Raw genomic sequence first — 11962 nt, 5'->3', positions numbered from 1 at the left:
CACAGCAGGCTGGTGTCTGCACAGAGGCTCTAAGGAGGTCACGGTCATGAAATCAGTGCCCCAAACTAACGGCACTGTTGATAGAGACAGAGAGACACTGCTTCCTGGAAGGTGAGGCAAAAGCTGTTTAAATGCTAAATGGCCGGTCAGACATCAATATCCCTTTAGTCTCGTTTATGCATTTTACTGGAACCCTCAGGCATGAAAAGTGTTCCCTGAAACAATAAAAAGATCATTTACCCAGCCTGCCTTGTCTCTCTCTCTGTCTTGACTCTCTGCTTTTTCATGACGCTGTCCATTCCCAGAACTCTGAGAGACCCTTTTCCTCTTTTAGTTTACATTTTCTTGGCTGACTGCCTGTCTCTTACTCGCTGTTTCCTTTTGCTTCTGATAACTGACTTTTAGCATCATTTCAATGTCTGTAGCCAAATAAGCTAAGCCTCCGGGTCCTGCACTGTAATCCCGAATGTCCCTGTATAAGGCATTGTGTCCACAGATTGGACTGAGTAATTTTAAAGCCCAAATAAACCTTAGGTTTTGCCTTCAAGCCAGGCGTTTATCACTGTTTTCCTGTATATACCAGGCACTGTGCTAGCCAAAGGAGGCACAGACTGGCTAAGTGCAGTGGAGAGATAATTAAGAATTGTTTTGGAGGCATAATAAACAGGTATCATTGAATGAGGACTCAACTGAGACAAACAACAGTGAATTTACAGAGGCCTTGCATCTGTTAGGAATAAATTTGACCTAAGAAAGTGGGGTAAATGACCAGAAATCCAACTGAGGCAAGATCTGCCTTTGGTTCAGAGGCTCAGTGATGTCAGGGCTGGCATCTGGGCCATCCTCTCAGCCTTTCTCCAGAGGTCAAAGGGTAGCTACTGCGGATGCAGGTCTCAGAACTCTTTTTGAGGCAGGAAGGAATGGAGGCAGCTAAGGGACCAGGAACAAATGTTGGTTAGCCCATGCCTGTGGGAGGCGGTGCTCCAGTGTGTTTGCTCACCCACGGGTGAGGCTACCGACGAACAAGGGGACAAAGTAGGGGAGATGTTCTCAGGGAATGGATGAAAAGACAGGCCTTGGAATCTAAGCTAGTTAGGAAGGGAGAGGTAGACAGAATGGGTAAGGCAGAGGGCAGAAGCAGAGGGGTCAGAGGCAGGAGGATGTGGCGGCATGTTCAGGAACATCTGAACTTGGGAGGTGGAGCTGTTCCATGTGGCCAGGAGAACCATGTTGCTTGGGTGTCTGTAGTGAAAGTAAGGAAAATCATTTTGGGGATGAGAAGGTCGAGAATCTGGGTGGGTAATTCACACACACGGCAGTCACTTAAGATAACGGCAAGAATGAGGAGGCTGGGAACGCGGTCGAGATGACTATGGGTCAGATGCCAAAGTCTTCAGAAAGAGTTGGGGGACGAAGTCTTTCTGAATCACAGCAACGAGGGAGCTTAGAAGGCAGCAGCGTCCAACAGTGTCTACCCAGAGGAGCAGCTGTTTATGAAACAGTGGACACAGGAGAGCAGGTGAGATGCCCAGTGAGTTCCTGGGCTCTCAGCACAGAGACGAACAGCAGTGCACTATGCGATGGGGATGAGGAAGTTGCAGGGATGTAGGGAAGTGGGTAGGCCTATCAGAATGTAGCTGTGCATAGAAGCCTAGGGTCCAGGCTGGGGTGTCGATGACAAATTTAGAAAGTCTGAAATTCTGGAGGATCATTTTCTGAGGTACAGGCATTCCCTCCGAGGAGTCCTGGTCTTCCCATTGTCCCCTATAATGAAAGGATGTCTTTATCCTTTCTCCCTCTGCCCCCAGGCCTGCAGCAGTTGCTTGCTGATGGGGAGGGCACTCTGAAGACCAGGCACTGCTGATTCCTCACGTGCTAATGTTCACCGTGCTGTGCCGGCCCATTCTTTTGGTGCCTGCTTAAAACAGAGAGGCGAGCTGGCCTCTGGCAGCAGCACATGAAAAGTGAAGAAACTACTTATTGTTTTTCCTGCTTTGCTTAGAGACTCTTGGCCAAAAACTTCGCCCCTCTCTCTAGAAGCTCTGTAAATCAAAGCTAACAGTGCTGCTTATCTCTGTGCCTAGAAGATGAATGAAGTTGTTTGCAGCTCCCTGGGTGAAAGCTTGACCACTTGCAACTCGCTCCTTCTGGGTGTGTTGGACAATATACTAGATGGGAAAGTAATGTACCTGGGATGAGCAGCAAGACTCTTGAAGTCCCCCTTGTCCTAAGGAGTTCTTTTCCCACTCAGCCCAGGTGGGAAGCTGAAAGGAGGCCAAAGCAGTCGGGTGGGTGATGTCTGAAGGTCCCTGAGAATTCCAGAGTGAGACGGGATGTTTATGGTAGGTGTGGGTCACAGCTGGTCCAGATGGGGCCTGAGATGCAGCGTGAGGGAAGAATGCGGCACAGTCAGATGGGGTGAGGTGAGAGGTTGGGGGACTAAGGGACCTCCTCTCCAGGGCAACTGGAGCCTTGAGGCTGGGGTTGCAACAGAATGTTCAATGCTACGGACAGTGGAGGCTGGGGTGGGGGGACCCCTCTTGTTCGCTGTGGGAATGTTTTCCTGTAAACAGCTTCCTAAGGGTAAATATTTTCTTCTGTTTATTTGCATATGTCATGGTATAAATAAAAGCCTTAAGTGTTTATATTAGCCTATTACTAGGTTAATTTATCTATTTACTATTATTAGCAAAACAGTAAAACAACATTTTAGGAAGTTTGGAAAATAGAGAAAAAAATCACCCACAACCCTACCACACTATTACAACTTGATAGATGATTAATTTACTTAGAACAGAGAAAATCTGGGGGTCTTCCCTACGCATTTTTTATTTGGTATTCAAAAGTCCGAGTTTTGAACAGTGGCACAGTTAGGTCATTGAACATTCAGGTCCATCCAGTCCTCAGATTCTTTCACATTCCATCAGTGCTATCCTGTTACCTCATTATTCTCTTGAGCAGTGTCACTTAAAACTGTTTTTGCTAATTGAACGTTCTGTTGCCAGTGAACTCTTAAATTTTTTGTTACTTTGTAAAGTTTCCTTATCTTAGGTTCCATATTTCTTTAAATGTGCTGTCCCACTAACATGACAGCTATGGACATTTCAGGCCATAGATGTTCCAGAATCCAAAGTCCACCAGGGAACTGACTTACATAATAGAGCTGACTTACATGCGCCCCAGGCTAGGACGGCTCTGGAGGCCCCTCTACACCCTGTGTTCTGGGAACTTTCTGGATGAAGGACACTACTTACTTACTCATTCCCACTCATCTTTAAACAAAAACATTAGTTAATGATCCATCATATTGACCTGAACTGTCTGGAAACTTAACACACCCCATTTCGGTTCCTGGGAAGTTTCACTCCTGATGACTGAAGCTGTTAAAACCTGGTGATCATGGAATAAGATACTGAGCCACAAACCTGGGCTCCTCCCTTAGGCTAGGAGACACCTTTGTCCCCCCCGCAGCAGTCCCCTCTTGGGGGGTGGGGCCACTTAATGGCCGTGTCATCACCAGCCTCTGAAACTTTCCCCTTTCTACTTGTATAAAGGGGATTTTTGATGACACTGGACAGGAATGTTGAATCACTGGTCTTCTGGATGAGACTTAGATTGCTAGTGGTAATTTGCCCGTATTAACATAACCTTTATGTTTGTTTCTAAGTATAGCTTTGCTCCCTGAAAAGGGGTTAAATTTCAACCTTGTGTCTACTCCCTTTCCTCGGGTCCCTCTTCAGTCATTTGTGTCATCTTACCAGGAGTCTAAGCAGTTAGTGAGCTCAACAGAGTGGCATTTTGTACCTGTGCTGTTCAAAAGCAGGGCTAAACAGAGAACATAGGTATGCTCAGAGTAAGCCCTGCCTGAACATAAGTCACGCCAAGATGCTGTGGGCTGTGACAGTGCTGGAACGACAAAACCAACCAAAGTAACCTAAAAGAAATACCTAGATTTTTAAGATCCTATAACACATACGATTTTAACTGGTAAGAACAGTTATCTATTCCACATTATGCATATGTAAGAGTCATCCACAGCTTTTAGAAAGCTATTCAAGTTTTGTGAGGATTATCATCTATGGTAGGAATCAGTTCAGTCCTGGAATGAGCACTTCTTTTTTTTTTTTTTCCAGTTTTATTGAGATATAAGTGACATACAGCTCTGTATAAGTTTAAGGTGTGTAGCATAACGACTTACATATATTGTGAAATGATTACCACAATTACTTTAGTTATCCATCATCTCACATAGATATGAAAAAAAGAAAAAGAAAAAAGCTATGTTTTCCTTCTGCTGAGAACTCTTGGTATCTACTCTAACAACTTTCAAATACACCACACAGCAGTGGTAACTATAGTCATTGCGTTGTACGTCACATCCCTAGTACTTATTTATCTGATAACTGGAAGTTTGTACATTTTGACCACCTTCATCCAAGTAAATAACGCTGTGGTCAACATGGGGGTGCAAACATCTCTTCAACGTAGTGTTTTTGTTTCTTTTGGATGTAGTCCCAGAAGTAGAATTGCTGGATCATATGCTAGTTCTATTTTTAATTTTTTGAAGAACCTCCCTACTGTTTTCCATAGTGGCTGTGCCAACTTACAATCCTACCAAGAGTGCACAAGGGTTCCCTTTTCTCCACATGCTTACCAATACTTATCTCTTGTCTTTTTGATGATAACCATTCTAAAAGACGTGAGGTAATACCTCTTTGTGGTTAATTGAAGCCAGGGATGCATTTCCCTGATGATTAATGGTGTTAAGCATCTTCATATGTACCTGTTGGCCATTCATATATCTCCTTTGGAAAAATGTCTATTTAGGTCCTTTGCCCATTTTAAAATTGGATTATTTGTTTTTTTGCCATTGAAATTTATGAGTGCTTTATATACTTTGGATATTAACCCCTTATCAGATACACGTTTACAAATACTTTCTCCCATCCCGTAGGTTGTCTTTTCACTTTGTTGATGGTTTCCTTTGCTGTGCAAAAGCTTTTTAGTTTGATGTCATCCCACTTGTTTATTTTTTATTTTGTTACTTGTGCTTTAGATGTCATACCCAAAAAATCATTGCCAAGACCCATGTCAAAGAACTTTGTTCCTACTTTTTTCCTGGGGGTTTTATGGTTTCCAGTCTTACATTTAAGTCTTTAATCCAGATTGAGTTAATTTTTGTGAGTGATATAAGATAGCGGTCTAGTTTCATTCTTTTGCATGTGAATATACAATTTCCCCAATACCATTTATTGAAGAGACTGACTTTTCTCCACTGAGTATTCTTGGCTCCCTTGTCAAGTATTAGTTGACGTATATGCATCCCTTTATTTCTGGGCTTGGAATGAGCATTTCTAAAATGTGCACCTAGACTTGGGAGACCCCTTCCCTGTGTATATCGAGAGCATTTCAGAACCCTAGGTCGTGGTGAGGGCAGTGGCTAGAATGGGGACCCCACAGGGTCTGGAATGCTGGTGCTAAGCCCTGAATCACAGCATTGATAATTTTCCCCTTGGCTTTATGATGCTCTTTTGGATGCTTTCACTCAAAAAGAGTCACTCTAGTTTTGTTTCTGATGACTGCTCAGGGGTGATGTCTGGCCAGTCAGAAGTTGAAAGTGATAAGCTTTGCTAAATGGTTGGACTTAGTGTCATTCATTGAACAGAAGCCTATTACATTCTTACTCTCCACTGTGATAGATGTTAGGAGCAAAAAGATAGAGAAGATGCATTCTTGATGACTCACAATTTGGAGGACAAGAGAGCTGTGCAATGAGGTAGGTGTGACAGTGTTGACACATCCTGCAGAAATGTGAGGGAGGAGTGATGAGCTCTTGGCCAGGGTGTCAGGGGAGCCTTCACAGACATGTTGACAATAGTGTGAGTCCTAACCAATATGTGGAATTCTTAGGTGGAAAAGGTGGGAAAGGGCACTCCAGGCTGAAGAAGAGCATAATACAAAGACATGTAGGGATGTAGGATGGGGGGCCACGCTAGAAAGTGTGAGCAATTTGGTATGACAAGAATGCATGGTGCTGTGTTCAGAAGGGGACTGGAAAAGCAGACAGTGGCCAGAGCAAGAAAAGCTCTGTTGTTATTCAGGGTTTTTTTTTCATACTTGCTAATGAACAGTTTACTATGGCTTTTTAGGCAATAGAGCAAATAAAGGACTGTAACAAAACTTTGCCGCATTGATGCTGAAAATCTAAGTGAGTTCTCCCAGTCTTCTCCTAGGCAGAAATTCTCCTACCTGGGGTTCTCCTAACAATTAAACACTAAAAAGAAAAGAGGAAGAAAAATGAGATGAAAAAGAAGACAAATGTGTTCACTAAGATCTTAACTGAACTGGAGAAATGATAAGGCCAGGAGGTAGAGGGAGCTTATTCCAGATGGCAGAAATGGTGTCTATTAATTAATCATCACCATAGTTAATTAAACATTTGGGTGAACATAATGAAAGAACATTTGAGTATCTCAGCTGAAAGGGTTAGTTAAAGCTAATCTCAGCGGAAAGAGTTGGCTCTGTTCCATGTAAGGAGTTATAGTTAGAGAAAGAGATGGTATACTTCTCACCTTTCAATGTGATTGATTGCTATTTTAGGGGAGCCAACAAAGAGAAACAGCTTCACCAGACAGAGCTACTGCTTTGTTTCTCAATTGCAAATATCTCTGTTCGGGAAACTCACAAAAGAAGAATCAGAATTAGTAAACAAATATATTTGCATATGCTCAGTCTCACGTCTAACTAAAGCCTTGGAAACTAAAATATCAGGAAAGAATCATGTTACGCCCATTAACTTTGCCCAAAACATGGTAATAGTAAAAGTTAGTAAGATTGGTGGTGGCAAGTATTAGGAAGTGTTCATTCAACAAATTATGATGGCCAAATTCTGTATACTAGACACTAATATACAGAATAATAGAAACCCTTTATTTTCTTCACTCAGTAATACCACTTTCAGAAATATCCTATGGAATAATCTTCATCCCTATACTACTCCAAAGAAAATCCTGCAATAACTGTATGCATAAACAAAGATGGTCATTGCAGCATCATTAATTATAAATAACTGTGGAAAGCTGGAAGTCATATAATTGTCCAATGATAGTGAAATATGTATCAAATTATTACATTATAGTTTACCTACTACATTTTTTAGGTAGAACAGGTTACAGTCATAGTAACAAATAATTCCAGAAATTGCAGTTACCTAACACAGCAAAGTTTTGTCTCTTGCTCAAGCAATGGTCAATGTAAGTTGAGCAACAATCCAGAGAATCTCTCCTCCATGCAGTGAATCAGAGACCCAGGCCACTGCACATTGTGAAGCCACCATCTCAACACATGGCTTCCAGGAAAGGGAAGAGGGAAAACATGAGAAACTCATACCACTTTTTAACTACTCCAGCTGGAGGTGATGTACCACTTCTGCTCAGAGCCCTTTGGGCACAACTAGTCACATGGCTTCAGCCTCGCTGCTCATTATACGTTTTGCCCATTTTCTGACTGGATTGTCTGTTTTCTACTGTGGAGTTTTAAGAGATTTTTATATACTCTAGATACTAGTCCTTTGTCAGGTAGATGATTTGAAAATGTTTTCTCCCACTCTATAGCTTGTCTTTTCATCCTCTTAACAGAATCTTTTTCCAGGGCAATAGTTTTAAATTTGATAAAGTCCAATTTACCAATTGTTTCTTTTGTGGATTGTGCTTTTGATGTCAAGTCTAAGAATTCTTTGCCTAGCCCTAGATCTTGAAAAGTTTCTCCCACATTGTTTTCCTAAAGGTTTTATAGTTTTATGTTTGACCTTTAAGTCTATGATCCATTTTGAGTTAAATTTTGTATAAAGTGTGAGACTTAAGTTGACTTTCTTTTGTTTGCCAATAGATGTCCAATTGTTCCAACACCATTTGCTGAGAAAGTTATCATACATCTATTGAATTGCTTTTACACCTTTTTCAAAATCAGGTGAGCATATTTCTGTGGGTTTGTATCTGAGTGCTCTATTCTGTTCCACTGATGTGTGTGTCTACGCTACCAGCACTTCACAGTTGTGAACTGGGTAGACTGATTCCTCTCACTTTTTCATTTTCAAAATTGCTTAGCTATTCTAGTTCCTTTGCATCTCTATATAAATTTTAGAATAATTTTGTCTATAGCTACAAAAAATCTTGGTGAGATTTTCATAGTAATTGTGTTAAACATGTATATCAATTTGGGGAGAACTCATATATCTTTACCATGTTGAGTCTTCCAATCTATGAACATGGTATGTCTCTATTTAGATTTTCGGTTGCTGTCATTGGCATTGTGCAGTTTCCTGTCTGCAAGTCCTGCATATATTTTGCTAGATTTACACTATGTATTTCATTTTTTGAGTGACTATAAATGATATTGTATTTTTAAGTTCAGTCTCTCTGTGTTCATTGCTACTACATAGAAATACAACTGAATTTTGAGAGAGAAATATATAGTATATATATATTCTCAGTGTCTATAACGCATACGTTCTTTAACTTATATGATGTGTCTTGGTATGGATTTCTTTGGGTTTATCTAGTTTAGAGTTTGCTCAGCTTTCAGCCTTTGTTTTTCTGAGTATCGTTTCAGCCCTGCCCTCTTTCTCCTTTCCTTATAGCACTCCATTGACATGAATATTAGATATTTTGTTATAATCCCACAAGTCTCTGAGGGTGTGTTCACGTTTTTTTTTTTTTTTAAGTCTACTTTCTCTCTTGTAAAGGTTGAGTACTTTATATTATTCTACCTCCCAGTTCACTGATTCTTTCCTCTGTCCCATTCTGCTTTGAGCCTATCCACTGAGCTTCCATTTTGGTTATTGCATTTTTGGTTTTAAAATTTCTATTTGGTTCTTCTTTACGTCTTCTACTGCTGAGGCTTTTTAAAAATTTTGTTTCAATCAAGTTCATAATTTCTTACTGAAGCATTTGAAAATTTCTTAATTGTGGGAAATACATATAACATAAAATTTACCCTCTTAACCATTTTAAAGCGTGTTCCAGTGGCATTAAATACATTTACACTGTGGTGCATTATTGAAGCATTTTATCATGGCTGCTTTAAAATCTTTGTCAGATCCTTCTAACATTTCTCTCATCTCAGTGTTGATTGTCTTTTTTCATTCAGTTTGAGATCTTCCTGCTTCTTGGTGTGATGAGTGATTTTCAGAGGAAACTTACACATTTTCATATTATGTTATGTTATGGAAATCTTACTTAAACCTTCTGTTTCACTGGCTTCCTCTGACACTGGCCTGGCAGGGGACGGGGGCTCTGCCTCAGCACTGCCAGATGGAGGCAGATACCCCCTCGCCCCATGTGGTCTTCACTGACTGTAGGGGAGGACACTCACACCAGCCGGCAGGGAGGAGAGTCCCAGCTCTTTACCTGGTCTGCCCTGATACCACTCCTGAAGGGGTGTTGGACACCTTGCTGGTATGGGTGGCAGTGAAACCACAGTATTTTCTGTGGTGTTTGCCTGGAGTAGAGCAGTTATTGTCTAAAGTTTTTCTGTCTTGCTAGGCTGCCCTTTCCTGGCCCTGTGGTAAGAGACAACACACTTCTGCTGGGACTTTTTTTGGTCTGTGCCTATTGTCATTTCCAAGTTGCTGGCTTCTTCAGCTCTGATTATGGATTATACAAGGCAAACTAACCAAAACCAATACACAGACCTAGAGAACTCACCACCAAGTCACTCATTAGCTCCTGAGGTCCTAGCCCACCTGCCTTCTTCTCTCCACCTTTCAGAGTCTTCTGAGGTTTGCTTTATATACACTGTCCAGCGCTTTTAGTTGTACTTAGCAGGAATAAGAGTGCGATGGAGGGCTGCTCTGTCTCCTTGGTATGTTTGCTTGTTAACCTTCTGCTCTGCCTCGCTTCAGAGTTTGAGAAATTTCTTGAGGGAAAACCTGGCAGTGTGACAGGTCCATGTCTCTGCTCTTTCATTCTCATTGAAATAATTGGCCCCTCAAGTGTGCACAAGAAAACTCCCAAAGCTCTGCTGATCCTCTGTCCCCAGCAGCTCCTCTGCCCAGGCAGAGCCGGGACTGTCAGCCCTTGACCCGTCCTCAGAATCAACACAGGCCTGTAGGGTTCACATAGCTGCACAACGTCAGCTCACTTCCTTCTCTGGAATCTTGGACCCTCAAGTCCTCTTTGCTTCAACGGCCCTCCGATGAATGGGAAGTGATTTAAAATTTTTTTTTATCTAGCTTTTTAAGTTATTTTTGGCAGGAACATTAATCTGCCCCAAGGTACTTACTCATAACTGAAAGTGGAAGTCTGTTTCTCAGAATTCATGTGACAGCATTGTACATGAGCGACTCTATGTCCAAAGCCCCTTTTCTGTTGGCTGACGTATCCTGAGTAGCAAAGCGATAGTGTCACAGAGAGTGGTTGAAGTGTGCGCTACCTGGTTGGAGGGCTTGGCTTTGAACACTGGCTCAGCCACTTTCTACCCTTGGGTAATTTTTCTAAACCTTGGTTTTCTCATCTGTAAAATGAGGATGATAAAATATCCATCTTAAATGGTTACCATAAAGATAAAATGAGATAATGCAAGTAAAAGACTTACTATGCTCCCTAGTCCGTGATAAATGAAGACAAAATTGTTAACTATTATTTAATACTAATGTTCTAAATGATAGATTTATATCAGTCAATAACATTTATTTAACCCACAAATACACGAGTTGATTAGCTGTTTACTTATTTGTCACTCATATTTGTGATTTTATTTACACAGAAAAATAGCCTAGATACCAGGCCCACCTCTCTCCTTAGAACTGAGAAGTAGTCCATCTTAAGGTTAGCAGAAACAGGTACAGGACACGATGGGAGTCGATCCTATAGACAGGAGGAAGTAGGTGAGATGAAGTAGGCCAAATATCACTTGGTATTATGTGAACCAACTATAATACTATGTGGAAAGACATAGCTACTTCAAAAAAAAATTAAATAGAATCGAGAACAGAGAAAGAACTCTATGGGTTAAGAAAGCCACAAAACTCCTGGTGTGATGTCAGTGGGGAACATCTGGAGAAGGAAGCAGGAAAGAGGAAGAGAGTATGTATTTCACCTGAATGTTCTCGTAGTTCTCTGGATTGTATTTGTGACATTTATAGCTGCCTTCATAGAAAAAGATGAACGATAAAGGGGTGGGCCACTGCTCGGGAAAGATCTATAACGTTAGCAAAAAAGCAGAGTCTCTCAATGTCTGTTTTGTTTCTGTCTTCTCTATCAGTGAGAATGATCTTGAAAACAGGAAAGAGAAGGATTATTAAAAACAAATTAAATGCCAGGATAGGCAGAGAGCCACCAAAGCAACATTAACTCAAGTGTCTGGATCTAGGATTAACCAAGTGAACTGTAAGAATTAGTTCTTTCAAAATCAGTGTTTGGAAACTAAAAAGCCATAAACAATAGAGAAGCAGGAGGTATAATGGTTAGGAGCTTGGTTTTGCTATTAGACTGTCCTGGAAGTCCTAGTGCTGTCACTTATTAGCTACATAACATTGGAAAAGGAAACTTTCTCTGGGCTTTACTGCTTTATCTCTAGAAAGGAAAAAATCTGTGGATTCATAATGATTATCAGGAGAGAGAGAGAGAAGTCCTCCATTTACAGTATTTGTTGCACCAAAGAATCAACTTCTTTTCTGAAGCTCATTAAAGTATAATAAGTGTTCATCTTGCCTGTCATGCTGGCCAAGTAGCTTCAGTTGATAAGGGAAAGTTCTACTTTACAGAAAAAGGGAGATAAATGTAGAAGGGATGAGAGAATCAGAAAATCAATGATTTGAAATTTCTAATGAAATTATTATCCAGTTGTGCTAGAAAGGGAAAAGTTAGGATCAATTACCTTGGCATTAATTTCCTTCTAAACTCCAAACTGTGCTATGAGAACAGAGTCCTTAAGGGATGGTGATAAAGCAAAGTGTCCACAG

This window comes from Equus asinus, chromosome 2 (genome assembly GCF_041296235.1).
Source record: "Equus asinus isolate D_3611 breed Donkey chromosome 2, EquAss-T2T_v2, whole genome shotgun sequence".
Classification (NCBI taxonomy): domain Eukaryota; kingdom Metazoa; phylum Chordata; class Mammalia; order Perissodactyla; family Equidae; genus Equus; species Equus asinus.
Note: the sequence above shows the minus strand (reverse complement) of the source record.